Below are 11,922 nucleotides of genomic sequence, written 5' to 3' on the forward strand. Positions count from 1 at the left end.
TAGGCTATTTTTTTCCTGATCAGTGATCATATACATATATGTAAAACGCTGATAAAAGCTATTAATTAAATAAAGTTCACCCTAAGTCTAAACATTATTAAAGATTAATTTTATTTATAAAAAAAAAAAACATCAAGAATTTGTATAGTGAACGACGATTTTACATACCCTTCTATATACGAAACAAGTGACTATCCTTACTTACATTACAAATGAAAGTGAGTTTGTTTGTTGATTAATCACTTCTGAAAGCTTTAATGGTCGACAATATTCATGAACTTTAATATACACGTAGATATGGTATGAATGTATAACGTCGACTACTATTTTTCGCTATCTATCGACATATTTCGATAACGCGAACGAAGTCGCGTGTAAAACCTAGTCTTTTATTTATTTCTTTCCACAAATGTGCTAAACATGGAGTTAGAAAATTCAATGGCTTATACTGGGACTCAATATTGGGTTTACATAAGTAACAATAATATATCTATATTCAATTATTATTTATATAATAATTTATATAATAAAATACTTATATACTCACCAAACACCGTCTTCCAGCTCACGGCAACGCACACACTAATTACAATAGTTGATGCACTTGCCACTTGAAAAAAAAAATAACACTCAATAAAATGCACTTTCAAACTGTTGCACGCGCATAGAGATACGATAATAATAAAATCAAATATTTAGGAAAACGAATTGCGCAAGAATAACAATAAACGACAACGGCTTATCTCGGTTAATGACACGTTAGAACGTTTATCAGAAACAGTTCCTGCAGGTTGTATAACAGATTCATAATAAATATAAGAAAAACTTCAGCGCAGAGCGCTGGGGTGTTCGCACAATGCCTTCTCACGACTACAGCTCTATAACTGTTACGCAATAATTGCACATAATTAGGGCCGTTTTTTAAACATTCATTCGGACATTGTCTATATTTGACAAAGCAATGTTAGTAAGCGTGGATGTGAAAAAATTACAATTAAACTATTGTTTAATCATAGAGTGAGCGGTCGGAATCAAAAGACGCCGAGATAAGATTTAAGGTTATATAAAAACTCGGTCAGGGGTCGGGCGGTTCAGCGTAAAACAAATATGAACGAAATAGAAATGTTATATTTTGATTATATATCTCTGCGATGTTTAATTAAAATTCTAAATTTTATTTATTATTTTTTTTTTTTAATAGAACAAGTTAAAAAGTTTAAAAAAGAAGAACAGTTTGAAAGTGCAAAACGGTTATTTTTAAATTTCGTATTTGAAATTCAAAAATGGAATACCGAGAGCGCTACAAGTTGACGCGTGTGAAGATGCGCACGCGGCGGACGGTCGCCGGCGAAGACTGCGCGGTGTAGCGCGCGCGCAGCCTCACAGCCTCGGTGGGGTTGGGATGGGAAAGGATGATCGGCTCACTTTATTAGGCAAACTTAAGCGACAGTACGGCTGTGTGGCATTGGTGGAAAGTGTAGATAATTGCTACCTTTAATCAAGGTTGAAGGATCTGTCTAATAAAATGTAGCTATTTTCTATTTAAATTAATGACCTTGGCGGTGCGGTGTAGCGGTTAACACACTGCAATACTCAACTTTGGAAAGGTTTTTTTCGACTATTGGAGATTCGATTCCCGTACAGAACCAAGTTTTGTTATGCAATCAATTAACTCATATCTATTATAATGTAATATAAGATATAAGATATATTTATTTAACAAAGTATGTTTGTATTAGCACAGAATTTATCATTGCCTCCTACACTAGGCTAATACTTTTATTTATTAAAGTGTCAAACCTCTCATAAAACTATTTTAGGTATTAAAATGTTTTGTCTCTTTCTTTTTCGCTAAATTCTCAGTTTGAATGAGTAATACTCATAGTTGAAGTAGATATAGGAGGTTTTAGTTTTTATGAATAAGGGGAAAATGTTTGTTTGTTTGTTTGTAACATTTTATTGTACAGTAAGGTGTTAAATTATAGGATACAGAGTTCTTAAGGAAATAATGAGTACAATAGCGGACTTATCCCAGAAAAGGGATCTTTTCCATTTATCTTTTCAATGTCTGATAGAAATTATGAATTGATGGAGACAAAAAAATTGCTAATTAAAAAGATACACAGAGCACAATATTAAAACTAAGCAACATAACATATCTAAATGATAACTAATATATCTAAAAGGATTATATCTCTATGCATAACACTTCTAATAATCTAAATAAGGAGGTACATAAATCTCACATTACAAATATAAGAATACTGATTAAATAATATAAATATATACTTATAATATGTACATATAAATACACAACCAAACATACATACAAGAAAACTAAATTAGCGCATCTGCATAATTTATGCATTATATAAATACATTCATTTAATGAGCGAAAATGAAAGGGTATACATTTAAATTCACATACATAACTTGATCATTGTGAATGCTTGACTGCTTAATGAAGTAATATATTAAATATTGTAAATCCGTAATTGGCTATGAGTACTAAAAATAACTCTATAGTTTTATAGTTTTTAAGTGGTGTGGATTTTGTAACAAATAAATAAATAAGTAATCTTACTTAAGCTATCATCATATCATATATTCTGGCGGCGCACTAGTGGGAGATGATAGGTGAGAATGAAAGCCGGTCAGTTGGCCCTTCGTGACAAATGTAATAAAACTCAGCAACGATGGATTCCTGAAAGGTCAATTTAATAGGGCTAGTAATGTAGTCCACTGGGGGAAAGGGATTGTCAGTAATGGAGACTGAGAATCCTATTGTTAGCAATATACCCAACCAGGTCGACCTACTCGCGGTTCCCCCTGGAAACTATCATGGGTTAATTCCTGATGAATTCATCATGATGGGCTAACTGGCCTGTTTTCATTCTCATCAATCACCTTTCATTGGCGCTCCGCCAGCGTATCCCGTTAGCGCAGGTGGGGTTACCATACCATTTTAACCCATAAAAAAAAATATAGTTCACTACTAACAATCCCTTTTCCCTTCTTTTACATTTACGGATGTTTGTTTCCACCAAATCAATTTTTTTTAAATATTTTTTTATTGTACTCGTAATTTAAACAGCATATTAGCTGACAACTCAATTAATGGTAATTAGTAACTGATGTTTATGGACAAAGGCATCACAAACATTAAAAAATGCAATGTGATACCTATGATAGTTATTCCCAGGATACTAGATATATATTTATTTAAACTTTAATGCACAGCATTCTAAGTACATTTGGCGGACTTAACACCGTCAAATCGAGAAGTAAATAGGTGACGCGTTATGTAGTTTGTATCATTATTTGAGGGGGATAGTAAAAAGTTTTTATAATATATTCATTCAATTCATATTAAATAAGCTATGCGGTTATGCCTACATGTGTAATTTCACTGCCATATTCCATGTTTTAAACAATACACAGTCAAACAAGCACATTTGCACGGCGGTCAAGACGAGTGCTGCTTATAGAGATCATCATGTAGATGACTTTTAAATCGGCTTCAAATAGGACGAGACGCGCAATCCACCGATATTTTAGTGTTTTTTTTTCTACAACTTAGAATGGTAAACAAGCTGACGGCCCACCTAATGGAAAGTGGTAACCGTCGCCTATAGACATGAGCAGTACCATGGACATAACAGAGTGTACTGTTTCGCCCATGATACCCCCATGCGTTGCCATTCCTGGGGACTCAGGTGATATTCCTCTGTACCCAGTAAACTCACGCCATATCCCACCCTTCAAACCGAAACACAGACATGCAAACACAACTGCTTCACGGTTGAAACACGAATGGGACAGAGGTACCCAAGCAATCGACTTTTGTACAAAGTCTCCCTCTGGTCCATAGGCTACAGTGATCGTTCACCATCAGACGGACTGTATGCTTGTTTGCCCTTCAAACCGAAACACAGCCATGCAAACACAACTGCTTCACGATGTGTACTTCTCATTTCTTCGTTTCAATTCTGTAGCGATTTTTTTAGAATTAGCATTACAATGTATTTATTTGCTAGAATGAGGTACATTAGAGACGTTTTTTTTAATGGATGATAATGGAATTGTTGGCCTGTTTACGCCTTCGGTATACATTAGCGGGGCACCAGCGAAGAATGATAGATGAGGATGAAAACAGGTCAGTTAGCCCATAGTGATGGATTCTACAAAAATGTACGGCGATGGTTTCCAAGGTGAACTGCGTGGGGTTGGAACACAATTTAATTATTGGCAGTTTGATTGTCGTTAGAAATAAAATACCACGATTGCAACGATATTTTTTTTTTATTTTTTTTTTTAAACAACTTAGAATGGCCAACAAGCTGACGGCCCATCTGATGGAAAGTGGTAACCATCACCTATAAACATGAGCAGTACCATGGACATAACAGAGTATACTGTTTCGCCCATTATACCCCCCATGCGTTGCCATTCCTGAGGACTCAGGTGTTATTCCTCTGTACCCAGTAAATTCACGCCATATCTCACCATTCAAACCGAAACACAGCCATGCAAACACAGCTGCTTCACGGTTGAAACACGAATGGGACAGATACCCAAGCAATCGACTTTTGTACAAAGTCTCCCTCTGGTAAATCGATAATCGTCCAGTGAATGCAGAGCTTTACACTTGCTCTGTGAACATCAAAATTTACCTTATTTCAAAACTTAAACAAATATTTCTTATTTTTTTTATACTTCAATTGTCTATGCTACTTGCCCTGATATTATAATACTAATTAATACCAAAATCCAGTTAACGAACTATGTATTAAAACAATAATGTGAGTTAAATTATATCAATTAGTCAATTAGATGCAGTTAACTAATAAATAAATAAAATAAACTCGATCCTTTGTTTAAAGTCCTCGTAATTAGGAGTCTGGCTTCAAACAGACAGACAAAGGTGTTTCCCAGGTCGTAAATGATGAATGGATTGTACGATTTAAGGATAAGATTGTATGAATGCCGAATGTCATTCGGTTAGACTAGGCATTAGTGAACGTGACAGGCTTCCGTCAGCTTTGTTAGGCTGGATTGTTCTGATTACAGTTGCACACAGATTTTCTTACAGACTACAAATATATATATATATATATATATATATATATATATATATATATATATATATATATATATATATATATATATATATATATATTCTTTATTGCACTCAGAAACCCCATTAATATTATAAATGTGAATGTTTGTACCTTTTGGACGGATGTATAAACGTACAGAGAGTCAGACAAAAATTCTTTAATTAAAAGCCTATTTGCGCTGATAAGACCACTTCATACCATTTTTTTTAATTATCATCCACGTACAGACGTCGTCTTGTTAAAATTTTATTATATTAGTCTTTCTCTCTCTCTTCATTTAAGAATTTCCTCTTATCAGTACAACTAATTCATTCATTCTCTTCCAGCCAGCTCTATCCTATGCTATATATTCGACCTCCCTACACGACATGACACCTAGTGTTTCCTTTATCTGTCCCATGTAGTTATTCCTCAGTCTTCGTCTTCCTCTTTTGCCCTTTATTTCTCCTTCTACTATGCTCTTTAAAAATCGTTATGTCGAATAAAATGGCCCAGCAATATATTAGTAAAATAAATAATATACCAATCAACTATGCCAACAATCATGGACACGAACTCTTTAAAAATATTGCTTATACATTGTCTCCTTGGTGATATCCATATGTTAGAAGTGAAAACGCGTCCGTCCAACGTCCCCGCACTCACAGCATGAACCTGTGACCCTGCGACAATGCGACATAACGAGCTGCGCCTACGGGTGCAGTGATTGTAGTCGATAACGCTGATTGATGTGCTAGCCTGCTCCTAGAAACGCTAACGTAACTCTTGCACTATCACCATATTGGGCGTGCAACTTGAAATTGTCGATGGCATTTGTGATCCATCTGTCACAAATCGAGTTCCCGTACACGATTGCTCGTATGCAAAAACTTCAAATTACTCGGCCAACTATGGATTGGGCAATGCTCGGAGTTGCTTCGCGTGATAGAATCCGAAATGAGGATATCCCCAAAAAGAAACTAAGTCGTCGACATAGCCCAAAGGATAAGTACATTATATAGCTCGAAGAAACGACAACCGATGGGGAAGAAAGATTCCTGAGTGACGACCAAGTATGGGTAAATGCATTATTGGATGACCAACCTATTGCTACTTCAGCTTACCTACCCTTCGGGCAAGAGTAGACCCGTTTATGGGTATTATAGGCAGCACAATATATTTTATAATTCCCATGATATCGTGTACAATGTGAACACTTGTAGAAAAAGATGATCACTTCCTATAAGGAGCATTTTGGGATATTTATGTCTATTCACTTTATTATTTGTTATTAATTTATTTTTAATTTCAATCTTTGACGCTAAACACTACATAAAGTTGGAAGGCGCGAATGCACAACCATGTTGATTTATACTTCGTATCACTTAGTCCATCATCAATCAATATATTATTGTTGATCAATCAATGATAACGATTGTTATTTCGTAATAGCCGTAAAAACCAAGCGGTAATTGAATCCACACGTTTTTAGATCGATATCATATAGACTCATCCTATAATTTTCAATCTACTTGAAAAAATAAGAGTTTTGAATTTTTTTTTATGCAACTTAGAATGGCAAACAGGTTGACGGTCCACCTGATGGAAAGTGGTAACCGTTGCCTATAGACATGAGCGGTACCGTGGATATAACAGAGTATATTGTTTTGCTCATGATACCCCCATGCGTCGCCATTCCTGAGGATTCAGATGTTATTCCACTGTACCCTGTAAATTCACTTCCATATCCCACCCTTCAAACCGAAACACAGCCATGCAAACACAACTGCTTCACGGTTGAAACACGAATGATATAGAGATGTTCAAACAAACAACTTTTGTACACAGTCTCCCAAAATTCTCTTAAAATTCATTTCTCTCCCTGTGTTTCGGTTTTATTTTTAATGTGTTTGGCTTTGATTATTATTGGAAGGTTTTTTTTTACGTAATCGATATAATTTCTATATTAAAGTATATAGGATTATTATTATTTTATTTAAATGTATAAAATTATTACTATTATTATATTTTAAATTTAAAGTCTCAGATTGTCGGTAAACAAATTTTGGCCATGCGGACGAAGTGGCGGGTAAAAGTTAGTATTATTATAATAATATAGTAACAGTATATCATGCCTTACTTTCTCACTACACATTTTAGTAAGTACCTAAAATATATTAAGTAATGCGAACATCACTTACAGTGCATTTAAGCCTATTTCCATTAAACCAATTTGGGCCAAATGAGATGCAAAACTAGTTATGGAATAATGTGAGTTCAAACAAAAAGTAAGTTAAATCTCACGTTGGATCAACGTTATATAAGTTCCGCCTACAGCTTCTGGCAATGTATATGTATGTATGTCTATCATAATCTTCCTAATTAGATGTTAAAACATTTATAGTAAACAATAGAGAGGTAATAAAGATGAGTAATAAGTCTAATATGGTATGAACACATTTTTTCGGTTAATTTGATGTAAAAAGAGAAAATAATGTGGGTGCTGCATACTTTTAAAAGTGTCTATGCATCCGGTTATCTTTACACTGTGTACTTTACTAGCGATCCACCCCGGCTTTGCATGGGTAAATAGAAAGAAATTTTTATTTATTTATTTAAACTCTATTGTACACAAAAAATTACATTCATATAATTTATATTAAATCATTTCTTCGTGTCGGTCCCGGGATAGAATAGACTACTCCGTCCTTTCCCGTGGATGTCGTAAGAGGCAACTAAGGAAACTTATGGTGGAGGAATGGGCAGCAGCGTCCCTCTCAAAACATCTGTAAAAGCCTAATTGCGGTTGCCAACCGGCCTGCTAAGCGTGGCAACTGTTGGCAAAACTCCCCTTATGGAGAAGGTTTATGTTCAGCAGTGGATAGTTAAGGTCTGAAATAATAATAATAAATATTAGAGTACTTTTCAAGCAAACGCTGAGTGGAAAGGAGCATTAATTACCAATAATTTTATATTACCTTTAATAGCCGAATATTTGATACTTTAAGTTACAATATTGTAATTCTTATAAGAATTTATATATTTTTTTAATTATATATAGGCTAATAATGTAGCTTTCTATAGGTGAAAATATTTCTAAAATCTGTTGAGCAGTTTTTGATTAATCCAATATAAAGAAACAAATAAGTGTACAAAAAAATCTATTTTTCCTCTTTATTTTATTAGTATAGAAGTATGGATATAGATATATTGTGTGGTTTCGGCATAGAATGGGCCACCCCTTTCTTTCCCGTAGGTATCATAAGAGGCGACTAAGAGATAACGACTTATGGTCGAGAGATGGGTAGCAGCATCCCTCTTAAAATATTACCAAAGCCTAACTGCAATTGCCAATCCGCCTGAATTTTAAACGAAGGTCTACGTTTAGCAGTGGAGAGTTAACGGCTGATATAATGATGATGATAGATATAGATGGAGTAAGAGAGATAACACCTCTTATGTCTCTTACTCCATCTATCTAAATCAATCAAATGTACATAGCGTTCTACTGTGTATTAAAGTATAAATAAATAAATACTGGATTACCCAAATTAAATCATTTTCTCTCTAACTACACTGGGTTGGCTGGAAGAGATCTCTTTCAGAGATAAGTCCTCCCTTGCTAACAAGTTGTTAAACTAATCGTCGCATGTATTGTTTAAGTGCAATAGAGAATATATATAATTGAAAACGACCTCTATCCTAGGATGTCCTGATTTTTTCGTTATTTGCTTGATGCATGTAGCCTAATGCGTTTTTTTATTTACACATATATTTTTAGGTAATTTATTTTATTGTAGCTCGCCGCACATAAAATACTTTATGTTTACAACACATTCGAATATCTATTATCATTCAAATTTTATGCTCTCCGATTTCATTCGAACAACATACAAAAATAAAACAGGTAAACATTAAGAAAAGGTGTTCGTTTTGAATAACCACGACTTGCGTAGTCCATTTCTATCTAAAAGCTTGTTTCGACACAAGTGCGTAATAATAATAACGCCAACCTACCACTACAACTACAACATAACACTTATTATAAATGAAATAGAAAAATAAACTTAGTGGTCTTGATTTTAAGAACTATCTACATTGTAAAAATATTTTCTTATACGTAAACTGTCATTTTACAGTACAGTACGCTGAACGTACTATTACAAAAGGAATAAAGTCTGTTTTTCCATAAAAAAATTGTTTTTCCAAATACAATTAAAGCCGTTCATAATTACTGTAAACACAGACTAATTGTCACGATGTTTTCAACATCAAGGACATATATACGCAATCTTAATATAATTTCTATAATAATAGTATTTTTAAAGCACCTATTTCCTTATTTAATTAAGCATTGGCGGTTCACGGTTGGCAATACTGAACCACAATAAAAATAATAAAAAACAATTACGCGCAGTAAATATAATTAATTAAACTCTAACATAACCATATTAATATTTCATTTTATTGATTTATTTGGTAATACATAGATACATAACAATGGATGGTAAAAGAAGATAAGTTCTCTATGTTGTTATGTATGTTCTTTATGTATATATATATACATAAAGATATATATAAAGATACATAGATAGATTAAAGAAATTTAAAATTACATATACACATAGATTAAAAAAATTACATTTATCTCCGAGGAAATCGTCAATTAAAATTTTTTGTTTTGTTAATTTCATGAAAGATGAACGAAAATATGTAATCCCATTGTTAAGACCGTTTTCCTGACTGCGTACCTGATGAACGAGATGAATATAAACTACTGGTATATAACTGAAATATAAATAGTTATTATTATTTAGATAAAAGTGACAAAGGCACTTGGCTATACCTACGTCGGATGCAAAATATTCCACGATTTTCATACAACGTAGTAAGAATACTTTGTCAACCGCGAATTACCGTGATCCTACGTGTGATTGTCAAATTTAATTTATTATTTTCACACTTAAACTATTTATTTATTGATTTTAATACTTTATTGTACACATTGGTTATAAAAAAAAAATAACAGAGGTAAACAAAAGTACAAAGGCGAGCTTAACTCTGATAGAGTTTTCTTCCAGCAAACCCAAAGTAGAAAGGAGCATCAACGTCAGCGGATACAGCTATTAAACTAATTTAAATAAAATTTGCTCTATGAATAGTCAATGGTTTAAATCTTGACAAATGTTTCTAAACTGTGAATGATTTTATTAAGATGAGATCAGAGGTTGTGTTTATCGATAGTTATTGTATGTTATTATTTCCAATTATTTAGTATTTTACATTTTTTTTATACAACTTAGAATGGCAAACAAACTGACGGCCCACCTGATGGAAAGTGGTAACCGTCGCCTATAGACATGAGCAGTACCAAGGAAATAACAGAGTATACTGTTTTGCTCATGATACCCCCCATGCGTTGTACCCAATAAATTCACGACATAATATGTACGAATTTGTTTATTTATTGTTAAATTAATTAATAACTTTAATAAAATACTATATTAATATAATTTGCATGCTTAATATTAGCCAAATATAGTCTACTTATTAAATGAGAAATTTAATAACTCTGTATAATCTATTCAAAGCAAATAAAGTATTCTATTCTATTAACACAGGAATCTTTTACTCCAATTCAAGCAGTCAAAGTTGCTGAATACAGTTAATTTTTGCTATTTCATCTCTAAGTTTCCATCAGTTACTCTGTCGACATTGTCTTTAAACTAAATATATAGATGTGAGCAGATATTAATGACTAGGTAGGTATATTTCTCAATAGTTCAAGGACAATAAACAATATTTGCCATTGCCAGCTAATCATGCTGACACACGTCTGTCGTCTGTCCGTTTGTACCAATTAGACATGCTATACGAGTAATTGTTTTCTTTTTAATAGTCTGTTTGACTATATGTTAACTCGTGTTAGGTCATGCAATAGTTTAATTGGACATTAATATTTCTTTTAACTCATTCAAGGTTAAAGAGAAATATTGGTGTCATTCCCTTCTTTCTTTCCTGTGCGTGTCGTACGACGCGGCTAGAAGAATTTAGTGGCCTATCTCTCGAGCATCAGCGTCCCTCTTAAAATTTCACCAAAGCTTAACTGCGGTTGCCAACCCGCCTTCTAAGCGTGGTAACCACTGATAAAACCTCCCAAGAAAGAAGCCTATCTTTAACAGTGGATGATTTTTGTTACACGATTTACTTTGGTTGTACTACAACGAAGCATCAAATTTGACGTCAAGAAAACGGGACAGTCAGAATTTAGACTTTACTTGATCGATTAAGTTAATAATCTCAAAGATCTTGAGTTTCAACTAGAAATTCCCATAGTCGCCTCTTACAATACCCACTGGAAATAATAAAGCTTTCTTTGCCGGGACCACGCGGGACATTATAGAAAAATAAATTAGTGTTTTATATTAGCTTTAACAGCCAATTTCTTTAAAACCTTATGTTTTATTATTATAATTTTCATCATCATCACCATCTCCCTACACTTATCTCAATTATTATTTGGGGTCGACGTAATATGTTTTTTATCCATATTACAAAAAGATTTGGCTTATAATTTTTCGACCGGCCGCCTGCATTACGTCAACCCTCTTTGGAAATACATTTGTTGGTGGTTTCCGTCACCTACGGTATGGAGGAAAGAATTGAGGAAAAAAGGAGGGGAACGTTGGAAATGCGTAAAGAAAATTAGTAAAAGAGAGGAATAAGGGACTTGTGGAAAAGGAAAGGAACTGCAATGTCCCCCACATTGCAGTTGCGGAAAAGACTGGAACACTGCAGCGGCTCGGGAGGCCGGGGTCGCATA

At 33.8% G+C, this 11,922-nt stretch overlaps 1 protein-coding gene across 1 annotated transcript in view; it reads right to left on the reverse strand.

Moving 5' to 3' along the window:
* Window positions 1-1,350, reverse strand: part of LOC113520373 (uncharacterized) — a 95,385-nt gene extending 94,035 nt beyond the window's left edge. The window contains exons 1-2 of the mRNA XM_026905695.3: window positions 1,293-1,350; window positions 548-610 (exon numbers count right to left, since the gene is read on the reverse strand). The gene's annotated coding sequence lies outside the window, so the exon portion shown is untranslated. The remainder of the gene's footprint in view (window positions 1-547; window positions 611-1,292) is intronic.
* Window positions 1,351-11,922: the final 10,572 nt, after the last annotated feature.

Source organism: Galleria mellonella, unplaced genomic scaffold (genome assembly GCF_026898425.1).
Source record: "Galleria mellonella isolate WM207_F2 unplaced genomic scaffold, CSIRO_AGI_GalMel_v1 utg40, whole genome shotgun sequence".
Classification (NCBI taxonomy): domain Eukaryota; kingdom Metazoa; phylum Arthropoda; class Insecta; order Lepidoptera; family Pyralidae; genus Galleria; species Galleria mellonella.